The sequence below is a fragment of the Chiloscyllium punctatum genome, chromosome 46 (assembly GCF_047496795.1).
Source record: "Chiloscyllium punctatum isolate Juve2018m chromosome 46, sChiPun1.3, whole genome shotgun sequence".
Taxonomy (NCBI): domain Eukaryota; kingdom Metazoa; phylum Chordata; class Chondrichthyes; order Orectolobiformes; family Hemiscylliidae; genus Chiloscyllium; species Chiloscyllium punctatum.
Window position 1 is genome coordinate 17,416,901 of NC_092784.1, and position 11,648 is coordinate 17,428,548.

General features: G+C 45.3%; 3 non-coding genes across 3 annotated transcripts; all 3 read left to right on the forward strand.

Annotated features, from left to right (window-relative positions):
- The first annotated feature begins 739 nt into the window (after positions 1-739).
- On the forward strand, positions 740-821 carry trnal-uaa (transfer RNA leucine (anticodon UAA)). Its single transcript has one exon. It is a non-coding gene; the product is annotated as a tRNA-Leu (tRNA).
- A 3,914-nt stretch (positions 822-4,735) lies between these two features.
- On the forward strand, positions 4,736-4,817 carry trnal-uaa (transfer RNA leucine (anticodon UAA)). Its single transcript has one exon. It is a non-coding gene; the product is annotated as a tRNA-Leu (tRNA).
- Positions 4,818-10,729: 5,912 nt separating this feature from the next.
- trnal-uaa (transfer RNA leucine (anticodon UAA)) lies at positions 10,730-10,811 on the forward strand. The gene has a single exon. It is a non-coding gene; the product is annotated as a tRNA-Leu (tRNA).
- The last annotated feature ends 837 nt before the right edge of the window (positions 10,812-11,648 follow it).

Genomic DNA, 11,648 nt, shown 5'->3' on the forward strand with positions numbered 1-11,648 from the left:
AACTGCATTTCTAAAACGCACCATGGAATTTAGCAAAATTTATTGAGTCGCTTATCTTCGATTCCCACACAGGTTTCCAACTCAGTTGGTATCCATGTGTGAAGATCTCTGCAGCGAATTGCACGGTGAAGGCAAAAAGGCAAGAAAAGTGGCATCTCGAACTGGCTCCGAGGTCAGAGCATCCTTACAATGTGATCTGTCGTTCTCGGATTGTAGTGCTACCTCCGGTTTTAGGGTGGAGAACATTCTTTGGGACTCGTATTCTGCAAAACAGGCACAGTGACTGAAACTATGCTGCGCGGTATGATGTGGAACACGGCCTACTCAGCTTTGTGCATCTTCCCTGTAGACCGGTGTGCTTCATATTCCGTGTAAACGTGAAAGTTGTCCTGTTTTGAGCAATGGGTGAAATCATTTAGCAATGCAAGAATCGAAATTGCAGTAATGTCAAATAGCTCATGATAATTTGACCAAATGATAACCGATCATATATTCTGACGCTCTCACAGATACATTTGTAGCTGAAAAGAGTCTGAGAAAATAGACTCAGCTTACCAATGATTTTTGTCTGGATTGACGGGCTATCATTATCTGCTGCGAAATTGATATTGTAGACGGGCACATCCCAGCAGCTGTGCGAGTCGGAGAGGGATCATGGAACCCTTTTCACGTGACTTTGCACCTGTTGTCATGCAGGAGCAGAATTGGAGTTGCAAGAAAAGGTCTTCCGCCGCCGGCTGGTAGTGTGGCCGAGCGGTCTAAGGCGCTGGATTTAAGCTCCAGTCTCGACAGAGGCGTGGGTTCGAATCCCACCGCTGCCATTTCTGCTGATCAACTCCAACTACGCCGCTTCCTGCAGAGTTGTTTCGACCCCTGCTGCAGTTCGGTTTTAAACAGAAGCCAAATAGGTTTGCTTCCCGGGCAATGAACAGTGGTGTGGGAAAGTGCCGATTTTTCCAACTTGTCTGTGCTGTCATGATCGTGTTCGCCTCTCGCGCGGAAATATCGCAAGCAGCTCTACTCTTGCTTTATGTTCCAGACAAGTTGTCTTTTTACTGGAACCGAATGGAGACTGTTATTTCATCGCTGTTGTGAAACAAAGTCCTACGGTGACTCGACTCGTGGTTATTTGGTTTTCTGGCCAATGAGAAAATCCTTCCAATGAATTTCGACGTCATATGGTATTGAATTTCTCCCACTTCCTTCATTTCCGTCCTGGGTACATCGGAAGGGAAAGGTAATCTAATCGAGACTGTGATTGGTGAAATTCATTTTTTATGACCCATTCTTATAATATTCTTTCTTTCTCTCTTTTCGGCATTGTCTGGGAAGTGGTGGTGCACTCAGGCTCCAGTATGTTTGAAAGAGTAGTTTGGAATTGCCCTGTTGTTAATTGTGAGATTACTTTATGGCTCATGCCCCCGGACTGTCTCACATTTAGCATTCATGCTCGCTGTGTCTGAGAATGCATTTGGTTTGCCAGTTTTGTTTGTGTTCCGTGTTAAATGCTTTCTGTTGTGCGATTCTCTCAATACATTACGAATTAACAGGGTTTGTGAGGTAACTTCCAGCGGCAAGAATCCTCAACTGAGAATCTGGGAAAATTTCCCAGAGTATGGTCAGTCGGAGCAAAAGTAAGGAAATCGTTCGTTTCTGCAGTGGTTCACAATGCTACCTTTCCCGTGAGCAGTCGAAATGATTGTGCCACAGACTGCTTTTCATTTGGTTTTCTTTAAATCACTGACGAGCAGGAAAATGTAAACGGGGAGGGCGAGTGGGGAAGGGAGGCAGTTGCAGCTCTGGTGAAATTCCTTTTTTGTGATTCACTCAGCAACCAGAGATGTGAAGGTGACTCAAGCGTGAGAGCTCTTCACATCGTGAACAAAAAGCAATCAAGGGCAGTTAGCACCTCTTCCGGAGTGGGGGTGGGGTGAGGTAATTACCTTTTGACTTCTGTTACTATGTTCAGAAACTGCCTTTTAGATTGAGGTGAAGAGAAACTGCATTTCTAAAACGCACCATGGAATTTAGCAAAATTTATTGAGTCGCTTATCTTCGATTCCCACACAGGTTTCCAACTCAGTTGGTATCCATGTGTGAAGATCTCTGCAGCGAATTGCACGGTGAAGGCAAAAAGGCAAGAAAAGTGGCATCTCGAACTGGCTCCGAGGTCAGAGCATCCTTACAATGTGATCTGTCGTTCTCGGATTGTAGTGCTACCTCCGGTTTTAGGGTGGAGAACATTCTTTGGGACTCGTATTCTGCAAAACAGGCACAGTGACTGAAACTATGCTGCGCGGTATGATGTGGAACACGGCCTACTCAGCTTTGTGCATCTTCCCTGTAGACCGGTGTGCTTCATATTCCGTGTAAACGTGAAAGTTGTCCTGTTTTGAGCAATGGATGAAATCATTTAGCAATGCAAGAATCGAAATTGCAGTAATGTCAAATAGCTCATGATAATTTGACCAATTGATAACCGATCGTCTCTTCTGACGCTCTCACAGATACATTTGTAGCTGAAAAGAGTTTGAGAAAATAGACTCAGCTTACCATTGATTTTTGTCTGGATTGACGGGCTATCATTATCTGCTGCGAAATTGATATTGTAGACGGGCACATCCCAGCAGCTGTGCGAGTCGGAGAGGGATCATGGAACCCTTTTCACGTGACTTTGCACCTGTTGTCATGCAGGAGCAGAATTGGAGTTGCAAGAAAAGGTGTTCTGCCGCCGGCTGGTAGTGTGGCCGAGCGGTCTAAGGCGCCGAATTTAGGCTCCAGTCTCGACAGAGGCGTGGGTTCGAATCCCACCGCTGCCATTTCTGCTGATCAACTCCAACCACGCCGCTTCCTGCAGAGTTGTTTCGACCCCTGCTGCAGTTCGGTTTTAAACAGAAGCCAAATAGGTTTGCTTCCCGGGCAATGAACAGTGGTGTGGGAAAGTGCCGATTTTTCCAACGTGTCTGTGCTGTCATGATCGTGTTCGCCTCTCGCGCGGAAAAATCGCAAGCAGCTCTACTCTTGCTTTATGTTCCAGACAAGTTGTCTTTTTACTGGAACCGAATGGAGACTGTTATTTCATCGCTGTTGTGAAACAAAGTCCTACGGTGACTCGACTCGTGGTTATTTGGTTTTCTGGCCAATGAGAAAATCCTTCCAATGAATTTCGACGTCATATGGTATTGAATTTCTCCCACTTCCTTCATTTCCGTCCTGGGTACATCGGAAGGGAAAGGTAATCTAATCGAGACTGTGATTGTTGAAATTCATTTTTTATGACCCATTCTTATAATATTCTTTCTTTCTCTCTTTTCGGCATTGTCTGGGAAGTGGTGGTGCACTCACGCTCCAGTATGTTTGAAAGAGTAGTTTGGAATTGCCCTGTTGTTAATTGTGAGATTACTTTATGGCTCATGCCCCCGGACTGTCTCACATTTAGCATTCATGCTCGCTGTGTCTGAGAATGCATTTGGTTTGCCAGTTTTGTTTGTGTTCCGTGTTAAATGCTTTCTGTTGTGCGATTCTCTCAATACATTACGAATTAACAGGGTTTGTGAGGTAACTTCCAGCGGCAAGAATCCTCAACTGAGAATCTGGGAAAATTTCCCAGAGTATGGTCAGTCGGAGCAAAAGTAAGGAAATCGTTCGTTTCTGCAGTGGTTCACAATGCTACCTTTCCCGTGAGCAGTCGAAATGATTGTGCCACAGACTGCTTTTCATTTGGTTTTCTTTAAATCACTGACGAGCAGGAAAATGTAAACGGGGAGGGCGAGTGGGGAAGGGAGGCAGTTGCAGCTCTGGTGAAATTCCTTTTTTGTGATTCACTCAGCAACCAGAGACGTGAAGGTGACTCAAGCGTGAGAGCTCTTCACATCGTGAACAAAAAGCAATCAAGGGCAGTTAGCACCTCTTCCGGAGTGGGGGTGGGGTGAGGTAATTACCTTTTGACTTCTGTTACTATGTTCAGAAACTGCCTTTTAGATTGAGGTGAAGAGAAACTGCATTTCTAAAACGCACCATGGAATTTAGCAAAATTTATTGAGTCGCTTATCTTCGATTCCCACACAGGTTTCCAACTCAGTTGGTATCCATGTGTGAAGATCTCTGCAGCGAATTGCACGGTGAAGGCAAAAAGGCAAGAAAAGTGGCATCTCGAACTGGCTCCGAGGTCAGAGCATCCTTACAATGTGATCTGTCGTTCTCGGATTGTAGTGCTACCTCCGGTTTTAGGGTGGAGAACATTCTTTGGGACTCGTATTCTGCAAAACAGGCACAGTGACTGAAACTATGCTGCGCGGTATGATGTGGAACACGGCCTACTCAGCTTTGTGCATCTTCCCTGTAGACCGGTGTGCTTCATATTCCGTGTAAACGTGAAAGTTGTCCTGTTTTGAGCAATGGGTGAAATCATTTAGCAATGCAAGAATCGAAATTGCAGTAATGTCAAATAGCTCATGATAATTTGACCAAATGATAACCGATCATATATTCTGACGCTCTCACAGATACATTTGTAGCTGAAAAGAGTCTGAGAAAATAGACTCAGCTTACCAATGATTTTTGTCTGGATTGACGGGCTATCATTATCTGCTGCGAAATTGATATTGTAGACGGGCACATCCCAGCAGCTGTGCGAGTCGGAGAGGGATCATGGAACCCTTTTCACGTGACTTTGCACCTGTTGTCATGCAGGAGCAGAATTGGAGTTGCAAGAAAAGGTCTTCCGCCGCCGGCTGGTAGTGTGGCCGAGCGGTCTAAGGCGCTGGATTTAAGCTCCAGTCTCGACAGAGGCGTGGGTTCGAATCCCACCGCTGCCATTTCTGCTGATCAACTCCAACTACGCCGCTTCCTGCAGAGTTGTTTCGACCCCTGCTGCAGTTCGGTTTTAAACAGAAGCCAAATAGGTTTGCTTCCCGGGCAATGAACAGTGGTGTGGGAAAGTGCCGATTTTTCCAACTTGTCTGTGCTGTCATGATCGTGTTCGCCTCTCGCGCGGAAATATCGCAAGCAGCTCTACTCTTGCTTTATGTTCCAGACAAGTTGTCTTTTTACTGGAACCGAATGGAGACTGTTATTTCATCGCTGTTGTGAAACAAAGTCCTACGGTGACTCGACTCGTGGTTATTTGGTTTTCTGGCCAATGAGAAAATCCTTCCAATGAATTTCGACGTCATATGGTATTGAATTTCTCCCACTTCCTTCATTTCCGTCCTGGGTACATCGGAAGGGAAAGGTAATCTAATCGAGACTGTGATTGGTGAAATTCATTTTTTATGACCCATTCTTATAATATTCTTTCTTTCTCTCTTTTCGGCATTGTCTGGGAAGTGGTGGTGCACTCAGGCTCCAGTATGTTTGAAAGAGTAGTTTGGAATTGCCCTGTTGTTAATTGTGAGATTACTTTATGGCTCATGCCCCCGGACTGTCTCACATTTAGCATTCATGCTCGCTGTGTCTGAGAATGCATTTGGTTTGCCAGTTTTGTTTGTGTTCCGTGTTAAATGCTTTCTGTTGTGCGATTCTCTCAATACATTACGAATTAACAGGGTTTGTGAGGTAACTTCCAGCGGCAAGAATCCTCAACTGAGAATCTGGGAAAATTTCCCAGAGTATGGTCAGTCGGAGCAAAAGTAAGGAAATCGTTCGTTTCTGCAGTGGTTCACAATGCTACCTTTCCCGTGAGCAGTCGAAATGATTGTGCCACAGACTGCTTTTCATTTGGTTTTCTTTAAATCACTGACGAGCAGGAAAATGTAAACGGGGAGGGCGAGTGGGGAAGGGAGGCAGTTGCAGCTCTGGTGAAATTCCTTTTTTGTGATTCACTCAGCAACCAGAGATGTGAAGGTGACTCAAGCGTGAGAGCTCTTCACATCGTGAACAAAAAGCAATCAAGGGCAGTTAGCACCTCTTCCGGAGTGGGGGTGGGGTGAGGTAATTACCTTTTGACTTCTGTTACTATGTTCAGAAACTGCCTTTTAGATTGAGGTGAAGAGAAACTGCATTTCTAAAACGCACCATGGAATTTAGCAAAATTTATTGAGTCGCTTATCTTCGATTCCCACACAGGTTTCCAACTCAGTTGGTATCCATGTGTGAAGATCTCTGCAGCGAATTGCACGGTGAAGGCAAAAAGGCAAGAAAAGTGGCATCTCGAACTGGCTCCGAGGTCAGAGCATCCTTACAATGTGATCTGTCGTTCTCGGATTGTAGTGCTACCTCCGGTTTTAGGGTGGAGAACATTCTTTGGGACTCGTATTCTGCAAAACAGGCACAGTGACTGAAACTATGCTGCGCGGTATGATGTGGAACACGGCCTACTCAGCTTTGTGCATCTTCCCTGTAGACCGGTGTGCTTCATATTCCGTGTAAACGTGAAAGTTGTCCTGTTTTGAGCAATGGGTGAAATCATTTAGCAATGCAAGAATCGAAATTGCAGTAATGTCAAATAGCTCATGATAATTTGACCAATTGATAACCGATCGTCTCTTCTGACGCTCTCACAGATACATTTGTAGCTGAAAAGAGTTTGAGAAAATAGACTCAGCTTACCATTGATTTTTGTCTGGATTGACGGGCTATCATTATCTGCTGCGAAATTGATATTGTAGACGGGCACATCCCAGCAGCTGTGCGAGTCGGAGAGGGATCATGGAACCCTTTTCACGTGACTTTGCACCTGTTGTCATGCAGGAGCAGAATTGGAGTTGCAAGAAAAGGTGTTCTGCCGCCGGCTGGTAGTGTGGCCGAGCGGTCTAAGGCGCCGAATTTAGGCTCCAGTCTCGACAGAGGCGTGGGTTCGAATCCCACCGCTGCCATTTCTGCTGATCAACTCCAACCACGCCGCTTCCTGCAGAGTTGTTTCGACCCCTGCTGCAGTTCGGTTTTAAACAGAAGCCAAATAGGTTTGCTTCCCGGGCAATGAACAGTGGTGTGGGAAAGTGCCGATTTTTCCAACGTGTCTGTGCTGTCATGATCGTGTTCGCCTCTCGCGCGGAAAAATCGCAAGCAGCTCTACTCTTGCTTTATGTTCCAGACAAGTTGTCTTTTTACTGGAACCGAATGGAGACTGTTATTTCATCGCTGTTGTGAAACAAAGTCCTACGGTGACTCGACTCGTGGTTATTTGGTTTTCTGGCCAATGAGAAAATCCTTCCAATGAATTTCGACGTCATATGGTATTGAATTTCTCCCACTTCCTTCATTTCCGTCCTGGGTACATCGGAAGGGAAAGGTAATCTAATCGAGACTGTGATTGGTGAAATTCATTTTTTATGACCCATTCTTATAATATTCTTTCTTTCTCTCTTTTCGGCATTGTCTGGGAAGTGGTGGTGCACTCAGGCTCCAGTATGTTTGAAAGAGTAGTTTGGAATTGCCCTGTTGTTAATTGTGAGATTACTTTATGGCTCATGCCCCCGGACTGTCTCACATTTAGCATTCATGCTCGCTGTGTCTGAGAATGCATTTGGTTTGCCAGTTTTGTTTGTGTTCCGTGTTAAATGCTTTCTGTTGTGCGATTCTCTCAATACATTACGAATTAACAGGGTTTGTGAGGTAACTTCCAGCGGCAAGAATCCTCAACTGAGAATCTGGGAAAATTTCCCAGAGTATGGTCAGTCGGAGCAAAAGTAAGGAAATCGTTCGTTTCTGCAGTGGTTCACAATGCTACCTTTCCCGTGAGCAGTCGAAATGATTGTGCCACAGACTGCTTTTCATTTGGTTTTCTTTAAATCACTGACGAGCAGGAAAATGTAAACGGGGAGGGCGAGTGGGGAAGGGAGGCAGTTGCAGCTCTGGTGAAATTCCTTTTTTGTGATTCACTCAGCAACCAGAGACGTGAAGGTGACTCAAGCGTGAGAGCTCTTCACATCGTGAACAAAAAGCAATCAAGGGCAGTTAGCACCTCTTCCGGAGTGGGGGTGGGGTGAGGTAATTACCTTTTGACTTCTGTTACTATGTTCAGAAACTGCCTTTTAGATTGAGGTGAAGAGAAACTGCATTACTAAAACGCACCATGGAATTTAGCAAAATTTATTGAGTCGCTTATCTTCGATTCCCACACAGGTTTCCAACTCAGTTGGTATCCATGTGTGAAGATCTCTGCAGCGAATTGCACGGTGAAGGCAAAAAGGCAAGAAAAGTGGCATCTCGAACTGGCTCCGAGGTCAGAGCATCCTTACAATGTGATCTGTCGTTCTCGGATTGTAGTGCTACCTCCGGTTTTAGGGTGGAGAACATTCTTTGGGACTCGTATTCTACAAAACAGGCACAGTGACTGAAACTATGCTGCGCGGTATGATGTGGAACACGGCCTACTCAGCTTTGTGCATCTTCCCTGTAGACCGGTGTGCTTCATATTCCGTGTAAACGTGAAAGTTGTCCTGTTTTGAGCAATGGGTGAAATCATTTAGCAATGCAAGAATCGAAATTGCAGTAATGTCAAATAGCTCATGATAATTTGACCAAATGATAACCGATCGTATATTCTGACGCTCTCACAGATACATTTGTAGCTGAAAAGAGTTTGAGAAAATAGACTCAGCTTACCATTGATTTTTGTCTGGATTGACGGGCTATCATTATCTGCTGCGAAATTGATATTGTAGACGGGCACATCCCAGCAGCTGTGCGAGTCGGAGAGGGATCATGGAACCCTTTTCACGTGACTTTGCACCTGTTGTCATGCAGGAGCAGAATTGGAGTTGCAAGAAAAGGTGCTCTGCCGCCGGCTGGTAGTGTGGCCGAGCGGTCTAAGGCGCCGAATTTAGGCTCCAGTCTCGACAGAGGCGTGGGTTAGAATCCCACCGCTGCCATTTCTGCTGATCAACTCCAACCACGCCGCTTCCTGCAGAGTTGTTTCGACCCCTGCTGCAGTTCGGTTTTAAACAGAAGCCAAATAGGTTTGCTTCCCGGGCAATGAACAGTGGTGTGGGAAAGTGCCGATTTTTCCAACGTGTCTGTGCTGTCATGATCGTGTTCGCCTCTCGCGCGGAAAAATCGCAAGCAGCTCTACTCTTGCTTTATGTTCCAGACAAGTTGTCTTTTTACTGGAACCGAATGGAGACTGTTATTTCATCGCTGTTGTGAAACAAAGTCCTACGGTGACTCGACTCGTGGTTATTTGGTTTTCTGGCCAATGAGAAAATCCTTCCAATGAATTTCGACGTCATATGGTATTGAATTTCTCCCACTTCCTTCATTTCCGTCCTGGGTACATCGGAAGGGAAAGGTAATCTAATCGAGACTGTGATTGTTGAAATTCATTTTTTATGACCCATTCTTATAATATTCTTTCTTTCTCTCTTTTCGGCATTGTCTGGGAAGTGGTGGTGCACTCAGGCTCCAGTATGTTTGAAAGAGTAGTTTGGAATTGCCCTGTTGTTAATTGTGAGATTACTTTATGGCTCATGCCCCCGGACTGTCTCACATTTAGCATTCATGCTCGCTGTGTCTGAGAATGCATTTGGTTTGCCAGTTTTGTTTGTGTTCCGTGTTAAATGCTTTCTGTTGTGCGATTCTCTCAATACATTACGAATTAACAGGGTTTGTGAGGTAACTTCCAGCGGCAAGAATCCTCAACTGAGAATCTGGGAAAATTTCCCAGAGTATGGTCAGTCGGAGCAAAAGTAAGGAAATCGTTCGTTTCTGCAGTGGTTCACAATGCTACCTTTCCCGTGAGCAGTCGAAATGATTGTGCCACAGACTGCTTTTCATTTGGTTTTCTTTAAATCACTGACGAGCAGGAAAATGTAAACGGGGAGGGCGAGTGGGGAAGGGAGGCAGTTGCAGCTCTGGTGAAATTCCTTTTTTGTGATTCACTCAGCAACCAGAGACGTGAAGGTGACTCAAGCGTGAGAGCTCTTCACATCGTGAACAAAAAGCAATCAAGGGCAGTTAGCACCTCTTCCGGAGTGGGGGTGGGGTGAGGTAATTACCTTTTGACTTCTGTTACTATGTTCAGAAACTGCCTTTTAGATTGAGGTGAAGAGAAACTGCATTTCTAAAACGCACCATGGAATTTAGCAAAATTTATTGAGTCGCTTATCTTCGATTCCCACACAGGTTTCCAACTCAGTTGGTGTCCATGTGTGAAGATCTCTGCAGCGAATTGCACGGTGAAGGCAAAAAGGCAAGAAAAGTGGCATCTCGAACTGGCTCCGAGGTCAGAGCATCCTTACAATGTGATCTGTCGTTCTCGGATTGTAGTGCTACCTCCGGTTTTAGGGTGGAGAACATTCTTTGGGACTCGTATTCTGCAAAACAGGCACAGTGACTGAAACTATGCTGCGCGGTATGATGTGGAACACGGCCTACTCAGCTTTGTGCATCTTCACTGTAGACCGGTGTGCTTCATATTCCGTGTAAACGTGAAAGTTGTCCTGTTTTGAGCAATGGGTGAAATCATTTAGCAATGCAAGAATCGAAATTGCAGTAATGTCAAATAGCTCATGATAATTTGACCAAATGATAACCGATCATATATTCTGACGCTCTCACAGATACATTTGTAGCTGAAAAGAGTTTGAGAAAATAGACTCAGCTTACCAATGATTTTTGTCTGGATTGACGGGCTATCATTATCTGCTGCGAAATTGATATTGTAGACGGGCACATCCCAGCAGCTGTGCGAGTCGGAGAGGGATCATGGAACCCTTTTCACGTGACTTTGCACCTGTTGTCATGCAGGAGCAGAATTGGAGTTGCAAGAAAAGGTCTTCCGCCGCCGGCTGGTAGTGTGGCCGAGCGGTCTAAGGCGCTGGATTTAAGCTCCAGTCTCGACAGAGGCGTGGGTTCGAATCCCACCGCTGCCATTTCTGCTGATCAACTCCAACTACGCCGCTTCCTGCAGAGTTGTTTGGACCCCTGCTGCAGTTCGGTTTTAAACAGAAGCCAAATAGGTTTGCTTCCCGGGCAATGAACAGTGGTGTGGGAAAGTGCCGATTTTTCCAACTTGTCTGTGCTGTCATGATCGTGTTCGCCTCTCGCGCGGAAAAATCGCAAGCAGCTCTACTCTTGCTTTATGTTCCAGACAAGTTGTCTTTTTACTGGAACCGAATGGAGACTGTTATTTCATCGCTGTTGTGAAACAAAGTCCTACGGTGACTCGACTCGTGGTTATTTGGTTTTCTGGCCAATGAGAAAATCCTTCCAATGAATTTCGACGTCATATGGTATTGAATTTCTCCCACTTCCTTCATTTCCGTCCTGGGTACATCGGAAGGGAAAGGTAATCTAATCGAGACTGTGATTGGTGAAATTCATTTTTTATGACCCATTCTTATAATATTCTTTCTTTCTCTCTTTTCGGCATTGTCTGGGAAGTGGTGGTGCACTCAGGCTCCAGTATGTTTGAAAGAGTAGTTTGGAATTGCCCTGTTGTTAATTGTGAGATTACTTTATGGCTCATGCCCCCGGACTGTCTCACATTTAGCATTCATGCTCGCTGTGTCTGAGAATGCATTTGGTTTGCCAGTTTTGTTTGTGTTCCGTGTTAAATGCTTTCTGTTGTGCGATTCTCTCAATACATTACGAATTAACAGGGTTTGTGAGGTAACTTCCAGCGGCAAGAATCCTCAACTGAGAATCTGGGAAAATTTCCCAGAGTATGGTCAGTCGGAGCAAAAGTAAGGAAATCGTTCGTTTCTGCA